This window comes from Puma concolor, chromosome C1, assembly GCF_028749965.1.
Source record: "Puma concolor isolate L17-30 chromosome C1, mPumCon1.1.hap2, whole genome shotgun sequence".
In the NCBI taxonomy this organism is placed as follows: domain Eukaryota; kingdom Metazoa; phylum Chordata; class Mammalia; order Carnivora; family Felidae; genus Puma; species Puma concolor.
In genome coordinates this window covers 221,444,152-221,463,237 of record NC_141674.1, presented here as the reverse complement: position 1 = coordinate 221,463,237, position 19,086 = coordinate 221,444,152, and positions in this window count along the sequence as shown.

Sequence of the window (19,086 nt, the reverse complement as noted above, 5' to 3'; positions counted from 1 at the left end):
AATATGTTAAGAATAATACATCATGCCCGAGTACTCTTAATCCAAGTAATCCAGAGGTGATTCGGCATTTGAGAAAAATGTCAGCATAACTCTCTACAATAATAGATTAATGGAGAAGAGCATCTTAATTTTTATTTTTGACAAACAAAAGGGCCTTGATGGATTAAAACCGCATGTGCATGATTGAAAACAAGGCTCTTAGGAAACCAAGACCAAAAGAAACTAAAACCAAAACTAAAAGAAAAAGGAAAAATGTGCTCATTCTCCTCACTCTCATGCAGCATTTACTAGTGGATTCCGCCAATACCAAGGGGAGAGATGGGAGCGCAGAAGAGGAAACAGAAGAGGAAAACGTATGTCATTCTTTGCCGATATGTGATTGTCCACAGGAAATGCAGGAGAATGAAGCGGTCCCGCCCAGGCGCTCACCTGTCCGCGCTGCTGCTTATGCAGAATGCGATTTGTGATGCTCTACGGGTGGTCCACCAGCAGCCCTCATTCCCAGTATCGACCAAAAACTATAAAACGTCTAAGAACAGATCCGACCGGAAGTGCACTTTGTCTATAGAAAACTGTAAGACTGCATGCAAGGGTCTTTGTTTTTTTTGTCTCTTTGTTTAAACTGACCTTAATAAAATAGAGAAAAAATCACATTCATTGACGAGAAGACTCCAGTCATACAGATGCTAACTCTCCCCTGAATTGATCTAAAAACTCAGTGCAATTCTGACAAAAATCCCAACGAGCTTTCACATGAACCCTGGCAAACTGTTCCTGAAATTCATGTGTAAGCACACGGCGCACGGAGGGTTAGGATGATTTGGGAAGGGAACCACGGGACACTCCCCAGCCACATATCACGATGCATCACCTGGGTGACACAGCGGGCGCTCAGCCATGAACTGACTCATGGGTCAGCTCACCCTACTCCTGGGGACCCGTGGAAGCGCTGGGTTCTGCCTCCCCGGTGGATGTGGGAGCGGCCTCACACAACAAGCCGAGTCGTGGGCAGGAGCTGCCGGCGTTCCTGTGTCTCCGAATCCACAGGTGTGCCCAGAAATCCCGTGGAAGAATCTAGACTTTACCAGAGCGTGGAGCTGGGTAGCAGGAGGAGCGGATCTTTAGCTGCCAGCCTACCTGGGCGCCCACCCGTGTATCCCCCGTTTCAAGGGACGGAAGGCCACGTGGGACCCCCCGAGTCAGATCATTTATTAATAATCGCATGGACTTTTTCTGAAATGTATTTTCCAAACACCCATATTGTTTTCATTTTTAAATTGTACTTATTTTTAAAAATTTTTTTTATTGTGGTAAAATGTAAAACTTGCCATTTTAATCCATCTGAAGTGTGCGATTCAGTGGTATTAAGCAGACTCGCAATGCTGTGCAACCATCACCCCTCGCCTCCTCAGAACTTTGTCCATATCCCAAACTGAGACTCCGTGCCCATAACACACGGACTCCCCAGCCCCTCCCCCAGCCCTAGGCACCTGCCACACTACTTTCTCTGTCTCTGAACTTGACTCCTCTAGGGACCTCATGGAACCAGCACTATACAGTAGTTGTCCTTTTGGTGGCTGGCTGGTTTCACTCAACATGATGTCCTCAAAGTTCATCCATGTTGTAACAAGAGACAGAATTTCCTTCCTTTTTAAGGCTGAATAACATTCCGTTGTGTGGCCGGACCACATTTTGGTTTTCCCGTCCGCCATATTGGACACCTGAGCCGTTGTGAACAATGCTGCAGTAACATGGGTGGGTAGGTATCTCTTTGAGTCCCTGCTTTTGTTTCTTTTGGGTGCATACCCAGAAGTGGGATTGCTGGCTCATATGGTCGGTAATTCTGTGTTTAATCTTTTGAGGAATATTTCAGTTTTAAAAAGCATCGTTAATCTACCACAGTGTGTTGTTGCTGTCAAACGTATCCGTGTACTTTTCTTTTTTTTTTTTTTTTTTTTTTTTTTGGTAGTTTAAAAAGAATCCCAGAGCTTGGGATCGTTGGGGAAAGGAATATTTGTTCCAGATTCAAATAAGGTATAATGTGGCATTTGTGGGACAAATAAACTGCTCAGGGCGGTGGCTGAGGGGGTGTCTCAGCCTATCTGCTTTCTCAGTCTACCTGTCATACTTCAGGAAGCTGAGGACTATACCTGGTGTAGGAACGAAATGACAGGAGGACAGCAGCCAAGGGCCACCTTCCCCCACCCCCCATGGCCTGAGCTGCTTCGTGGCCTCAAAGCCCAGCTACACGGGGGTGGGGGGAGGGGAGTGTCCCCTGCGGAGGTCGCCTGCCCCACCCCCGCACCCACCCCCTGCCAGCTCCACCCTGTCCGTGCCCACGCGCTCAGCCTAAGAGGGGCAGCCTTGAGCCCGAGGTCTCCACTGGCAGAGGAGGAAAGAAGGTGGCTTCGACGGTCCCCCCGGGTCTGCGCCCGACGCGGGGAGGGGCCCAGGTTTGCATCTACTTTCCATGGAACCCGCTGTGCCGACTGTGAATCAAGAGTTAAGGGAAATTTTAAAAATTAAATCTGAAACCACAGGATATGTACAAGAGGGTGATGATGATGCCTGGGAGTTTTTATCAGTCACAGCTGTTCCATTATGTTTGTTTACTTTCGGGTAGAAATGGTCCTTTGAAATACATGACCAAAATAAACACACTGGCAGCTGCGGTTGGCATGGGTGAGCGAGCCGGCGGAACCAGACCCGGGAGGCCACCAGCTCGCCAGCGCCGTGTCAACGGCAAAATAAATAACCCCGATGATACCCAACAACAGAAATCGCCTATGAAAAATTCTATTGGAATCGAGGAATCATGAAATTTTGTGGAATGTTGCAATTCCGGCAAAACCCCAAAGTTTATTTTGTTTTTAAATACTGAATCTGGCGTTCAACATGAAATGTGGTGTCACAAAGAAACCACCATGATGGCATAATACATTTCTACTGTCAATAATTATTATATACAAATATTTATTGAGCACTCACTACACGCTAGGCATTCGGCTCTCTGCTGGGCACCCAGAAGTGGAAAGGAAAGTCAAAATTCCTCTCTCACTGCGACACCTGGATGGCTCAGTTGGTTGAGTGTCTGACTCTTGATTTCTGCTCAGGTCATGATCCAGGGGTCATAGGATCGAGCCCCTAGTCAGTCTCTGCGCTAAGCGTGGAGACTGCTTAAGATTCTCTCCCTCTCTCTCTCTCTCTCTCTCTTTCTCTCAAAAATAAATAAACATTACAAAAAATTTTAAATAAAAAAATTGGCAAGAAGACCAATAATAACATAATTTCAGGTAACAATTAATGACATCAAAGGTTTCAATCATAGGGGCACCTGGGTGGCTCAGTCGGTTGAGCATCCGGCTTTGGCTCAGGTCACGATCTCACGGTTCGTGGGTTCAAGCCCCACGTCGGGCTCTGTGCTGACAGCTCGGAGCCTGGAGCCTGGTTCGGATTCTGTGTCTCCCTCTCTCTCTCTGCCCCTCCCCTGCTCATGTTCTGTCTCTCTCTCTCTCCTTCAAAAATAAATTTTAAAAAAATTTAAAAAAATTTTTTTAAGTTTCAATCATAATTAATTTAAATGATTAAACTTGGTTGATCACACATGTATAAACACACATTAATTGAATTATGATAGAAACTTTATATATCATACACCCCAAATCATCTCTAACCACAAGTCCATAGAGGAAAATAAACGCAAAGGAATTCCTTAAGGGACTTATGTTCTCCTCATACCCATATGAACGTCTGCACTGTTTATAAATTCACAATATTTCACCTCCTTTACATACATTTTGAAAAAAAGTGCAAAGAAGTTTATGGAAACCGACATTTTTCATTTTGAGGAAAACTGCTGAAAAACTAAATTTGAAGAGTTGGCGTTTGTGTCTCCATCTGAGATCGCGAAATTACGGTTTCTGACAGGGTTTTTCCTCTGCTCGTAATTGAAACCCCTCTATGAATAAGGAACCACGTATAAAAACGTGCGGCGCTGATATTTCTGCTTCCATGATATAGGGGATCTCAGCGCCACAACTGTTCCTGGGGGTAACGAGCAGAGAAGTGACGTGGGCTCGTTTCCATTCCCTCGACGTGACCCGCATCGGAGGAGAGAGGACAGACTCTGCAGGACCGTGCGGGGACTTCCCCCGATCGCCCCGATTCTGATTCTGGTTTCGCTGGAAGAGGGCTGGTTTCGCCGGAGGCAGTGCTCTGAGCGCAAGACCGGAAAACGAACCGGAGGCAGAGAGGTGCTGTTGGTCGTAAAGTTACCAAGAACCGAGTCGAATTGGTGACGTCACACTTCCTGCCAAGCACCGTCGTCTCCCCCGGGGGCTTAGAGGGTTATGAACCAGGCACACACCTGAGCGTTAATATCACTCGCCAGAAAGCACGTTCCTGGGAGATGCTGACCCCCGGTCCTCAGGGTGGGATCTGCGTTTGTTCCCATATGGGATACAGACTTGTCCACGGGTTAAGGTGTAGACAAGGTGTTTCTTGGCCTAGATCAAAATGTGAGCCATTCCGTAGGACTTTTCTAGAGCCCTGCTGAGAGAGCTAAGTTATATTCACCAGGGCCCTGTTACCTCTGAATATATGTGAAAGGATGTGGTTTTTTTTAAACATTTTATTTATTTTTGAGAGAGAGAGAGACAGAATGCGAGTGGGTTAGGGGCAGAGAGAGAGGGACACAGAATCCGAAGCAGGCTCCAGGTTATTTATTTATTTATTTATTTATTTAATGTTTATTTTTGAGAGAGAGAGAGACAGAACACAGGCAGGGCAGAGAGAGAGGGAGACACTGAATCTGAAGCAGCTCCAGGCTCCGAGCTGCCGGCACAGAGCCCGACGCGGGGCTCGAACCCACGAACTGTGAATCATGACCTGAGCCGAAGCCAGATGCTTAACCGACTGAGCCACCCAGGGGCCCCAAGAATGTTTTTAACTATACTTTCTGCCACTTAGGAATGGTTCTGGCTACAGAGACAGGCGGTCCAACCCAGCTGCTTCCAGTCACCCCACACGGCAAGTCTGGAGGTGGAACGGCCCAGAGCTCCTCCTTGGTGCTGTCCAGGAACGCAGGCTCTTCCCAACATCCTGTGCCACGTCCCTAGCAAACCAGCGCTCATCTTCACGCTGTGTCTCCTGAGGACAGCAGGCTGCAGTACACCCAGCACCACACCCATGTTCAAATAAAAAAAACAAACAAAAATAGTGAGGAGCAAAGAGTAAAGGAGGGAACTCTTCCAAGTCTAGTCCATATTATCTGGAAAGCAAGACATACCTGGTGATCGACTAACCCCCACTCACAACCTGTCAGCACTGGGGCTCCTGCAGATCCCAGACCAACCACTGGCCAAGAGAGAGGAGACACCGAAGACAGGCTGAGGGGAGTGCGGTCTCCCTGAGACCCAGACATCGCAACCCCCATCTGGACAAAATGGCGTTCTGTTGTCAGAGAAGAAGGAGACACGGATGCTGGGGGCAGAGGGGAAACGGCACCTGTCTTTGTGCTCCTGGAGACCACCCAGAGCACTCTTGTGCCCGAGTCTTCTCTGCACGATTGCTCAAAAGGGGACCAAGGGGAGGACTCTTGTGTCAATTGTACAAAAAATCCAAGTGACATCAAGGTAGCGGGTTGTTTTCAGCCAAACCCTCAGGGAGGGAGCTGTGATTTCTGGGAGGGGCTTCCGTAGGAAGGGGGACATGGGTGTGTGTGGGTTAGGCCCCCAGAGAGGCAGGGCGAGAAACGATAGGAAGGACCAGGTCATCGGACTTGCACCACCACTAGGTGGGTAAGGCCCTGGGACGCCTGCCAGCCTCACAGCCGCCCAAAGGCGGCTGGGCTTCTGTGCGCCGCACCCCGAGGGGGCAAGAACCAGGTGGAGGCGGAGCTCCCCACCCCACGAGGGCCTCCCCCTCCAGCTCCCTGGATCTTCTGCAAAGACTCAGGCCACAGAACGCCCGAGTGGGAGTCGGTGAAGCCAGCGGAATGGGGAAAGGGGAGTGGACACAGAGGAGCTGTCCAGGGGGGTTGCATTTAAAGTCGTGGGATTAGGGTTTAAATCGCTCTGGCCAGCACCGTGGGGGACCAGGACCCCAGCCGACCTCCGGGCTGTGCCCGGCGAGGACTGTGCCCACGGGACTGTGGGCATGGCCACGGCCTGGGGACAACGGGGACCTTGCCCCAGAACACCATTGGAGGAGGAGCACGATCACAGCTGAGGCAGACGGGAACGGGTCTTCACATGTGGAGCACCTGCTAGGAAACTCCATTTCCAAAAGCTGTTGCTGGTACCACATGCTCCGAGCTTCTCCACCTGGTGTCTCAAGTCTCTTGCGAGCCGACGTAGAAAGATGTCAGACATGTCAGTATTGCTGGGGCATCCCGGACAGGGCGGGCTCGGAAGCTCCTAGATGGGGAGCACGGGAAGCCAGACCCCACACGGGGACAGCACAAGCCTCCTGGTGCCTGGGGGCAGCTGAACAGAAAAGCAGCGAGTGTCCTCAGATGCCGGGTGCCCAGGCCTGGGAGCGTCTGGGGACGAGAACCCTCCACACCCAGACTTCTCAGCAAACTGTGACTCCTGCCGAGGCTGGTAGAGGTTTCTCCGGCCTTGTCCAGAGATGCTCCCACAATGCTCTTCTGCGGGCCTCTTCCCAAACCTCTGGCGATCACCCGGAGGCCTCAGAGCAAACGCCCAGAGAACACCGTGTCTTTTCTCTGGACGCCGGCTACTCAGAGGACAGACAGCCAAGCAGCACTGAGCTGCGACCTTTGCCCCACTTTGTCCCCAAGGCCCTTTTTCTCCAGCTTGGAAGTCGGCCGTGCTGCGCGAGCCGCTGCTGGGACACGGCTGACTGGCTGACGGCAGCTTCTCTCCCTGTTAAAAATGTCACTATAATGAGTGCAAGAGCTTCCTTGCTCCTAGCAGCGCCCTGCAGGTCTTGGGCTAACCCTCCGACAAGTCACGTCTCTGTCTCGCACGGTCCCCGTGCAGTGCAGCCCCTGAGAAAATCCTCATTTTCACGAGCATGTAGCACTTAGTGTTCTCAAAACCGTCCTTCTCTCTCCTTTCTCTAAAATTGCCTCCGATAGGGGCGCCTGGGTGGCTCAGTCAGTGAAGCATCCAACTTCAGCTCAGGTCACTATCTCATGGTTCGTGAGTTCGAGCCCCGCGTCGGGCTCTGTGCTGACGGCTCGGAGCCTGGATCCCGTTTCGGATTCTGTGTCTCCCTCTCTCTCTGCCCCTCCCCCGCTCACGCTCTGTCTCTGTCTCAAAAATAAATAAACATTAAAAAAATTAAAAATAAATAAAAATAAAATTCCCTCTGTGGCATAAACGTTTTCTCTCTTGAGACCTTATTCTTGGTCTTAGTCTCATAAATAATGCTTCCAGATCTCGCTCTCTCTCTTTTAAAACCACTTAAAGAAAAGTCATTTTCCAGCGGATTGGACCCTATGCCCCGGCCCCAGCCAGCAGGCTGCCCGCAGCGTTCTGCCCTGTCCAGCAGCCCTCTCCCTGGCAGGTCCCCAGCCCCCGAGCTGAGAATCTCTGGGGCCGGCTCGTGCTGGATGCTCAGTCTCCAATGGGGGACCCCTGTGTCCCAGCAGCGGCTCTAAGGGTGGGCTCACAGTCGTCCTGTGGGTGAAAAGCCCGGGGCCCTGGGAGGTGCACAGCCCCTTGGCTGACCAGCGACAGCTGCTGAGCCTCTGAGCTCTGTGGGTTGCTTATTCCGAACCCTCAGAGAGCATCCCCTGAAGGGTCAGGTCCCTGGCGGGGAAGACGCTGGCCCTCTGGGGCTCCCCACAGCCAGGGGCAGTCACAGTGAAGGCAGAGCCGACCATGGTCAAGGCCACTCTCGAGAAGTCTTCTGAAGGAAATGACTCAGGGCTGTTTCTACACGTGTCCACACCCACTTGTACGGACCCTCTTTGCCTGTTTGATAGTGTTGTCCTGTCCTCTTTCTTGACTCATATTCTGCTTTAGATATAACCTAATACCAAAAACTCTTAATAAACACCTGGATACATATCAAGTGAATTTTCTCCTTAGATTTTAACTCTTGCCATCTTTAGCGAAACCTTGTCTTTCTTTTTTGCTCTCTCCCACGCCCGAGGACTACATCCTCTTGGAAGCACCGGGAGCCTTTTTTTTTTTTAACGTTTATTTATTTATGAGATAGAGAGAGACAGAGCATGAATGGGGGAGGGTCAGAGAGAGAGGGAGACACAGAATCTTAAGCAGGCTCCAGACTCCGAGCTGTCAGCACAGAGCCCGACGCGGGGCTCGAACTCACGGACCTCGAACTTCATGGACCGCGAGATGGTGACCTGAGCCGAAGTCGGACGCTTAACCGACTGAGCCACCCAGGCGCTCCCGGGAGCATTTTTAAGGGATTGCTTTTGCTTCCTGGTTGGCGTTGCCTCCTGTGTACGATTGCGTGTGTCCTTGGGGCCTGACCGTGGGAAGGCCACCTGAGCAGATGTCACTGGGGACACACGACGCGTCCCATTAAGTTTGCTGACTCCCGTGTAAGTGTTCGCAAGCATGCTTTGCCAAAACTAACATTCTCACAAAGACAGCAAGTCACATTCCTGATTTCCCAGTTGGATTTTGAATTCACCAGGACACCTCTCCTGGGGGCAAAAAAGAAAACCCACAAAACCTTCAGTATTTAAGAGAGTCTCTGGTAAATCGAAAACTCCTCTCTCACCTTGAGTCCAGATCGTCCTAGGCCCGGATGCGGCCTCACACCCCCAGGGGCTGTGTTTCCCGGCCGCGTGTAGCCGTGGGAAGGCAGTGTGCTGTGTGGGGAAAACCCTGAGGAGTAGGCAGAGAGCAGGCCCGACCCCGGCCCTCGCTTCTCTTGGCTGTGTGACTTTGGGAAGCTGCGCGGAGTCTCTGAGCATTCGCCCGTCCTCTCTGGAAAAGAGGGGTAATAATACCGAGTGACTGAGGGTTGTAGGAAGAACCGCGTGTCCCGTAAGTGAAACGCCAAACACGGAGCCCGGCAGACGGTAGAGGCTCGTAAACGTAAGTTCCCTCTCCTGCTCCTCCCGTTCCCTTTACACCTCTCAGCCTGAACCGTAGGAGTCTTACTGGGTGCAGCAGCCAAGTATCTGTAAGAAGGCTTCCCAAGTGACCACCTTCCGTGTGACGCTGCCGCGTCCAAAAACCCAGCAGCGCTCCCATCCCTCTCCTCGGTCGGGTCACATCCAGTTGAGCTGGACATTCGAGAAGAATGGAGAGATCGAGACGATGCCAGATCAGAGCCCAGGCCCAAGCGGTTCATCCACACCGGAGCCAGAACCCCTGTGAAATGGCCACGAAGGGGGCTGGGAATCAGAAGCGAGGGGGCCCGGGGGGGGCTCCCCCAGCTCCGGCAACAGGGTGGGCCCGGCCCCCTCCTCTGGGGCTGGAAACCCGATGCTGTTGCACCGGGATGCCGCCCTGCGAAGCCGGGTCCAGGTCCTGTCTTCTGGGCTGGCCCTGCACTCTCCCCCCCTGCCCAGACGTCTGGGGCCTCGTCTCTGGGGCAAATGTTTCAGCCACACCAGTCCACTGGAGACCAGTTCCCGTCCTATGTCCTGAGCCTGCCTGGCACTTGTCAGAAGCCCCAGGGGATTTCGTGACTCGCAGGTCACCTAGCACAGCTGTTTGCAATCTTAGGTGCCCACTGGACTCCTCGACGGGCTTCCCAAAGTACTCGATCCCAGGCCGCGCTCCCAGAGGTATAAGGCGGGTGTGCGCTGTTGGGAGGGGTGTTGGGAGAGGGGGAGAACAGACACTTAGTCTGAGAGCAGGAATGCATGCGTGCACGTCACCATCACACACGACTGGAATCGTTGGGCGTGAAAGAAAAGAAGGCTACGTTCCCAAAAAAGCTGCGACAAGAGACTTCTTCCGGTCGAGGGAGCAAGAAGGCTTTATCGAGACAAGGCGTTTCAACTTGCCTTTACACGTGAGAAAGACGGGGTGTCTGGACACATACGCGGCCTTCCAACCATCTTGTCGTCTCGGGGTACAGGCACACACATCTCCATGGTTTTTTTGCTGGTTTTTTTTTTTTTTTTTTTTTTTTTTTTTTTTTATGAGTACCTTGAGCATGTGGAGTTGGCATTGAAATACATTTTTACAGATTGAGGACATCTTAGAAACTCACTCCACAAGACCACAGAGTAGTCTCCCGTCGTTACGAAGTGCTTCGGAGAGCAAAAACGATCCCGGCATCCGCTAAGGGCATCTGCTTGGGAAGCGATTTGGTGAAAACAGAGGCTCCATGTAAACAGGAAAGGCGAACCAGACCACGTGTCTTCCCATCCCACGGCTGGAATCGCTTCGTGCCCAGGTAGACAGCAGCAGCTTGCTCAATGTCAGTCACGGGCCGCAACCGCGTGAGGCCAATGGATCGACGCACGGCTCGTGGCACTGACCTGACTACCTGGTGGTCTGAGCATTCTGGAGTCTGGCACGGAGACCCCATTTCACGTTGGACATTTGTGCTTCACCTGGTGTTCCAAATGGCCCCGTCTCAGTTAGAGTGCTGACAGGGATCGCTGCCATGTCCTTATATGTGCCTCCCCCCGCCCCCATCCAGACACAGCCCTTGGAAAGGACCGCCACCATTGGCTTGCATTTGGGAGCAGTAATTGGCTATGAAATCCCTTGTGAATCTGTTTTGAGAATAAAAGAAGTAAAAAAATTCAAGGATCGTTCCGGGAGCTGGCAGCCTTTGTCTTCCCTTCTGCCCCATGTTTTGGAGAGCACTCCAGTCCCCATCGTGCTCTGTAGGGATGAATTGTTATCAAGAGGACATGTGTTGCATAGGACCTTCAAGGGCAACAGACAAAACGCACAGTCTTTTAGGGCAAGAGCGAGGATTTATAGGCAAAATGCAGCTATTCTGAGACTCCCCAATAAAGATATACAACCTGGACAAAAGGTAAGTATTTCACTCAGTCTGTGAAAGCCTGTGAAATTTATTTTTTGCAAGCTTTTACAGTCCACGGCCCTTCCCATTCAATCTTGAATAATAGCATTGAATTGAGCTGTAAAAGCTTCCGAAGTTTGAAGCCTTTTGACAAGTTAATTTAGCAGTATGGTAAAAAGTTTTTCCCCAAGATAGAATAAAGCCATCATATCATGAATGTAGCAGTCATCCAGAGGAAAGAAAACACCATTAGGATTAGAAATGATGTGCTTTATGGAGATAGTTTGTGGTTTCGTGTAATCTACCATCAATATTTCAGGAGAAAGATGTTCCACTCATCAGTCAGCTGGAAGTCAATATCTCCACTTAAAACCAACACCCAGGGGCCAGATCACATCTATCTTTTATTGGAAAAATAACATTCTCTCTTAAGTTTTCTTTCCCTACAGTTCTTGAGATTCTAATTGTGGGGTGGTTTTTGTGTGTAGATGGATATATGAAGCAAAGAGGTTTTTCTTGTAGAAAAACACAAGGAAAAGGCAGAAGCAATACTTCCCTTGTGCCCGCCCCCATCTCCCACCCCCGTCGCCCCCCTCCGGCTGCTGGAGGGTGCTCTCACTTGACCATTCGAAGTCACACAGAACGAGCTCAGTCCGTCTCACTCGGTAAGACGGAGGCCAGCTGAGGGTGGGGTTTTGGTTGTTGGCTGCTTTGTTGTTTGTTTGTTTGTTTGTTTGTTTGTTTTAAAAAATTCAAGCCAGTAACTCAGAGTGCCTGTTCAGGTGTTTTCTCTGTTTGACGTTGTGAAGACAGGGCAGACAGGAAGCAGACCCGAGCTCTCCCTTCTGGCATCTCCGTGACTATTGCTGAGAATCTTTGGGGAAGAGAAATATTCACCTATAAATAGGATGAATGGTACAGATCTGGCTTTGTCATGTAGGAGAAAAAAGCCAAGAAAAATTAATTATATGTAACAAAGAAATGCTTCAGACGCCATTTGGTCTTGTGCCCTGAATATAAATCTCCAAATGTTTCTCACTCGAATATTTTAGTAGGGAAAAAATAAAATTAAAATTAAAAATCAGATGCCCTATTGTTACGTTTCTATAGTAGTGCAGGGCGGCTGCAAGGCGTGCTCGGTGGGTCTCACGCTGCGAGGCTTGGGCTGGAGGGAGTCTCGGGTGAGGACTGGAGACTCCCCACGAGCCCCCCGAGGACAGGCTCCAAGCTGTGCATCAGGCAGAAGGGGAAACTGTTTCTAAATGATTCCTACCTCTGGTGTATGGAGCAGAGAGTGATTTTTCACTTCAATAAAGGAACGACTATTTAATTATTCCTATTCTACTACATTTTAGAAAGAAAATGCCTAATGGGTCAGGGTTGAAGAAGAGAAATAGCCAGATTTATGGTGCTGATTAAAAAAAAAAGCGAATGCTTTGAATCAGCCAGACCCGAGTCCAGTCTCTACCATCATCGCTTCATAGATGTTTCTAGAATAATCCCCCCAGCCGATGCTCTGAGTGCCTACCCGTGCTGGGCAGTATGCTGAGGGCTGGGGCCACAGCAGTGAACAGAGGACAGATTTGTGTCCCCACCCCTCTCCTACCCAGACAGAAGTCCCAGTCTAGACACGTGTCCTCAGGCAGCGACTTCTGTCCCCGAGTTGCCTGGCCCTCGCCAGTACAGTGACTAAGAGCACCTGTGGGGTAATGTTGTCATGAGGATTCAACGAGAGAGACCTCCCTGGGTGCCCTCTATGTAGTAACTGCACAGACGTCTAAATTACGAGGAGACAGGTCTGCTCATCAGTCTAAGTTATAAGTGATGGCAATATTTTGGGCATCAAATGTTGAAAAGATTCACATAATAAACAATATTTTCTTTTCTTTTAAAAGAATTTTTCTTTTAATTTTTATTCATTTTTGAGAGACAGAGAGAGAGAGAGAGAGCGAGCACGAGTGGGGGAGGGGCAGAGAGAGAGGGAGACACAGAATCCGAAGCAGGCTCCAGGCTCGGAGCTGTCAGCACAGAGCCTGACGCGGGGCTTGAACCCGTGAACCGTGAGATCATAACCTGAGCCGAAGTCAGGAACTTAACGGCCTAAGCCAGCCAGGCGCCCCAAGAATATTTTCTTTTTTGAGAGAGAGAAAGAGAGAGAGAGAGAGAGAGAGAGAGAGAGAGAGAGAGAGAGAGAGATTGCAGGCACCAGTGGGGGAGGGGCAGAGGGAGATCTCAAGCAGACTCCATGCTCAGTGAGGAGCCCAACTCAGGGCTCGATCCCATCACCAGGTGTGAAGTGGTATGTCATTGTGGGTTAACGTGCATTTCCCTAATGGTTAATGCCGTTGAACAATGATGCCAAATTTGTTAATATTTCCCTTCGTGTTTATGCCTTTTGTGTTCTGTGTCATACTGCTTTAAAAGAAGTCCTGCCAGGGGTGTCCGGGTAGCTCAGTTGGTTGAGCGTCCGACTTCGGCTCAGGTCATGATCTCGCGGTTCATGAGTTCAAGCTCCACATCGAGCTCTGTGCTGACGGCTCGGAGCCTGGAGCCTCTTCGGATTCTGTGTCTCCCTCTCTCTCTGCCCCTTCACAGCTCACACTCTGTCTGTCTCTTTCTCTCAAAAATAAATAAAAACATTAAAAATAAAATAATAAAAATAAAAAAAAATAAAGCCCGCTTCAGATTCTATGTCTCCCTCTCTCTCTTCCTCTCTGCCGCTGGCACTCTGACTCTCTCTCTCAAAAACAAACAAACAAACAAACAGGCATTTAAAAAAAAACAAAAAAAACTTTAAAGTTTCACTTTTCACATATAGATTCTTTTTTCTGGAATATTTATGTGCTTGATGTGACTGTAAATTACAGGACCTGTAATTTTTTTTTTTCAGGGTGGTCAACCATTTGTCCAAGCATCGGTTGTTTAGCAGCACCTCTTCCCTGCTCTGTAATGCAACCTCTGTCCCGGATCAAGTTTAAACTGATACAGCTCCTTGATGGATTGTCCCTCTTGCCACTATGTAGTGATCACCTTTGCCTCTAATACATTCTTTCTTTATAGTCGATTTTAACTGATATTATAGTAGCAGGGACTTCCTTTTATTAGTGTTGACCTAGAACACCGTTTTTTTGCCCCTGAAGACTATAACTTTTCATGTTTAGGGCTGTCATTTAAAAACAGTAGGAAGATGGATTGTATTTTTAAACCCAAACTGACAATCTGCCTTTACCTGGAAAATTTAGTCTGTTTATATTCATTGTGATAACTGATCTACTTCGGGTTAGTCCCGAGTGTTGTTCTGGGTTTTCTGTTTCATCTTCTCTTTCCATGTTTGTTTTATTCTTCCTCCCTACATCCTATCAGACTGATGGTTTTTCTTCCCGTCTTTCCTTCCTTTCTTCTCCTCTGCCCCTCACTGCCGTGGAAGCTGTCCATTCTGTTTCAAGTCTTTTAGTACCTTCTTTAAAGTTTGTGAGACGCACTTTTTGCTTAACAAAATCTAAAGTTAAATTCCCAGATAATACAAGGATCTTAAAATGCTTAAACTCTAACGTTCCCTGCTGCCTTACCAGCTCTGCCTTTTTATTAGACACCAGAAAGCATCCATCATTTGACACCATTGTTTGCTCTAGCTCATACTTAGCATGCGCTTGGATTTACTTGCGCATGTACAATTTCTCTGCTCAGCATTTTCTCGCAGCTGACTTATCATCTTGGCCAGAGCAGTGGGGGCACATTGAGAGGTTTTCCTCTCGGCCTTTCCTTCTGTGATAACTATTACCCCGCAGGTGAGGGAACAAAAGCAGGGGCTCTGGTGTTTGCCAAGTTCATCCATCCCAAGCTGAAACTAATGTTCACATATTGAAAGAATTCTGAACTCTTAAATTAGCAAACACAACTTTTTCCAGGCAGATATGAAACATTTACGACCACTGGCCATGGCCCCACGCTAGGCCACAGAAGGAATATTAATGTGTACCATGAATTGATAACATGCATGCCTGGGGACTGGGGAAATGACCACAGGTTAGGTCTGCAAACCCCACCAACCCACGGTGAGACAGATGTGCTTCTGGAGGAAGAACTCCTATGTGGTCCCTCCGTTCTCTACTCCTGAAATACCCTGTTCAGATCAGATGCCCCAGGAGCACAGCTGGAGGTGAGGATTCTTGTGCAAGTTATTTTTGAGGGATTTCTCTCAGGAGGAGGGAGGGTCAGCGGGACAGGGCAAGGGAGGAGCCGAGCAAGTTACAGTTACACTCAGGCCTTGGTTCAGCCCTGTCCCATGGGGGCTCAGAAGCATGCCTCCTACCTTGGGGGTTGGCCCTGCCTACCCCTGTCAGTCAGACATCGCTGGAGGGCCCCCTGGAAGGGGAGGGGTATGCTCCCAAGCATTTCCAGGTGAGGTGACTCCCCTTTGACCAAGGACAGCTCTCTGGAGAAGGATGCAGCTGTGAGCCATTAGCAGACAACTCTCGCAGCATCTGGGGCTGAGGCCCCCTGGGGTGGAGAAGACGGGTTCAGGGTTCCAGTGGATCCACGGCTCTCCCAGGGATGTTAGCCTCCACCCCCGTCTCTCTGGTCCCCATTTGCATAATTTCCCCAGATCTGTCTTCCCATTTGCGAATAACATTTTCTGTTGTTTCTATGTTCTGATCTTTCTCACTGCATGTTTAAGTTTAATGGCTCCATTCTTCAGGTCTAGAGGTTTTGTTTGTTTTTTGAAAAACTCATCTTTTTTTTTCCCCCTAGTGCCTTATTCTTTTGTTACACATTCAATTCTTCCTTAACTTCCTTACACCTATCTAGCACATATGTATTAAACTCGGTTATATTATCTCAGCGTCTTGGGGCGGTGGGGAGAAGATACTACCCTGATCTTTACTCTTCTGCTGACTCTTGCCCATGGTGAAATACTTCTTCAGGGTTTTATAATTTTGGGTGGAGAGCTCATTTTGAGTGAGGCTTTATCTGTGGGCTGAGGGCGTTTTCCTTGTTACAGCTGTTTGCTTCTGCCGGGCGCCCCGAGTATCCCCTACCTGGACTACTCTCCATGTGACTTTGTTGGCCTGAGGGTTCCTAGATCCCGTAGGTCGTATGCACTCAAATCCAACCGAGGGCAGGCCCTGCAACAAGTCCTCGGGGAGCCTCGCCCCACCACCCTGAGAGCCAAGGCGGACAGGAAAACTCTTTGTCGTCTGCGCCCCAAGGGGCAGATTCCTTCCTAGCCCATCCTTCTGCGAAGGGTGCCATGCTTGAGAACGTCTCACACGGGAGCCTCCGAACCAGCTCTCCAGCTGGGCATGAAACCCACTCCCTGGGGTTGAGAGGCCGGTAACGTTTTCCTCCTAAATGTCCAGTCTAGCCTATTCTAATCTTTGTTTCCTTCCCGGATTTGGTCTCTGGGATTTCTCTTGCTTCCTTGTGCACTCAGCCACGTGTGTTTTAAAGTGCTACCTTTTAGGTACGTTCTTAGGTCTTCTGAAACGAGAATGTTTTCGGGTGGACCAGTCAGCCACTTTGCCAGAGCCCTGCACTTGGCCCTGACCTCCGCCACTGAAATCTCAGGCTGCGGGTGACAGCCGTCTTCCACACCCTCTTCCAGTCCCTTCCACTAAGCCTGCTGATGCATTGCACTGGAGCCCCCATGCCTCCGCTCTACCTTCCTATCTCCAAGTCCCTTTCCTGCCCCAGCCAGCCTGCACCCTGTGACGACTCTCATCCACTACTGCGGCCAGTACCCCGCGGTCCTCATCCAGCCGCCAATCTTGCATCACACACCCATATGGTTCTTTGCACCTCGGCTCCCGAGAGCTACCAGAAAAAACAGACCACGTGGCTTTGTGCCACAACAAAGACACTGCCTTTGACTCTGGCTGGGTCCTCGGCACTACTCAGCAACCCTTCTTATATTCCTGCTTGGCTCCCGTTCGGTAGCCCACCAAGGCCGTTTCCAACACGCAGGGCTCGTAGCCAGAACGTTCAGTGCTGCTGGTTGCTGTGATTAGCCTGTCCTGGCCCGTTTCTCAGGTGCGACCATGTCTACAATAAGGTGCAACCCTCACCTCCTGCCCCACACCGAGAACATGTCTATATCTGTACATACACTCCCCCTTACCCTTTAGAGACTTCTCCTGCTTAAGGTTTCTTCTGCCTGGGCTTTCCAGCACCTCCCTTAGACCTGAGCAAGACGGCCCCTGGCCTGGGCTCATGCTCTCCAGCGCCCACCCCCTCCCCTAGCATATCCTTCTCCCAGGTGAGGAGTCTGCGGCCCGGGCTCCCTGTTCAAGGCTCTGCTCCACACAACTGGAGCCCGTGAGTCCCCGCCCAAGTGGTCAGAACCCCTTTCCTGGACCCACGCAGGGGCCCCTTCCTCAGTCCTGCCCTCCAAAGGCAGCCGGCACCACAGGCTGCCCCCCTCAGGGCCGAAGGAGGCCAAGTGCAGTGGGCTGGGGTGTCCAGCGTGTGGGAGCAAAGTGCCTCCAGGTGGTAGGAAGAGAAAGGGGACAAGCCGGGGCAGAGGCTCCCCTCTGGCACGGGAAGCAGGGGGGCGACTTGAAATTCCAGTTATGGAGCAAGCGTGTCAGAGGGGGACACGCAGGGCATATCTGAGGGAACGGTCTGTTGGCCTGATTTGCTCTTTTGAAAGTTTTAGACCTGTGGCTGTGTCCCTCCCCAGCCCCTTGCCCCAGGACCACGTGTTAGGGACAGTCTGGAGCTTCCACCCATCCTCCAGGGTGCCCTCCGGGACCATCTCGGGCTACCACAGTCTCCTCCTCCGTGGCCACTGACAGGCAGGAGTCCCCTGCCCTGGGAGAAAACAAAATCCCACCCTCACGTCTTCCCATACCGCCTCCCTGACTCTCTTCCTCACTGCCTGCACTGGCTGGGTGATCACGTGGCTTATCCTCTGTGCCCAGACACCCTTGGGGCTGCTTGGGGCTGCTACAAACAACTTCACAGGGACGGCAGGTGACCCTGAACCTCCCGGCTGCCTGCATGCCTGGCTCGGCCGTGCAGTTCTCCGGGGGCCGCTCCCATCCCAGCCACTGCTACGGGCTCCTCAGGTGCCCCCCGCCAGGGCTCCTCTCTAGGCCTGAGTGCCTTTGGTCTCCTGCCAGAACTGTCTCTGATGCTCAGGGTAGGGTGCTCCCGGGACCGTCTTGGGACTTCTGCTTGCCTGACCTGCAAGTGTGGGGACTTCTCACCCGGGCGGTAACTCTTGAGTAAATGCACCCCCTTCTCCCAGGCGGACGGTTCCGGTCAGCCGGCGTTGGCTCTCCCTGGGCCTGGTCCCTGGCCCTAGCACGCCACTCCATCGCTCTCGCCCTGGGATCGCACTCCCGGGCAGCTGCTGGCACCTGAGACCCGTGTCACACTCTGCCGCGCGGGACCCAGGCTAAGACAGTTTGCAGCTAAATTCCTCAAAACAGCAGCATGCTCAAAGTTATTTTCTCATTTCTCACTCAGTCTGCTGCTTTCCTGGCGCCCTGGCCTCCAGGCGTGGCCCCCCTCTCTCCGCCCCTTGCCACATCTTCCCCTCTGCTCACACCCCGGCCCCCTCCCCTGGTCCTTCCCCCAGGCCGGTGACCTCAACACTATCTCAAAAAGCAAAAGAGACGAAAACAAACAAGACCTTCATCTTTGGTAGGTTCGGACGGTCTGCCCGGTCAAGGTCAGCTCCGCCCGGCTGAGGATCCAAGCCCGGCGGAGGTTCATAGCGGCCGCTCCCCTGCTCCTACCCCTCTGCGTCTTTGCATCGGAAACCTGGTAGTGGCTCTCCCCGCCTGTCGGCCAGCCCTGCACTTCAGGGACCGGTCGGCTGACCCCCTCAGCTCCTCGCCCCACAGCTTCCTTAGTTAATTTCATATCCCTCTAGAGATTTCTTTTTTATACGCAAGTAACCCACGTTTACTGGGGGAATTGAGAAAGCTGGGACGAGCGAAAAGTGAACAATGCTGTCTCGTCTCCCGCATCCTCAGAAGGAAGCGCTGGGAACATTCTGATGGGCGTCTTCCTGTCTTTGCTGTGTCTATAAATGTATTCATTTATAAAGACTGTGCCATGCTGTAATGATGTTTTATAGTCTTCCTTTTCACTTGAAATTCTAATGTGGATTTCTTTCCATAATATTAAATCCCCTATTTT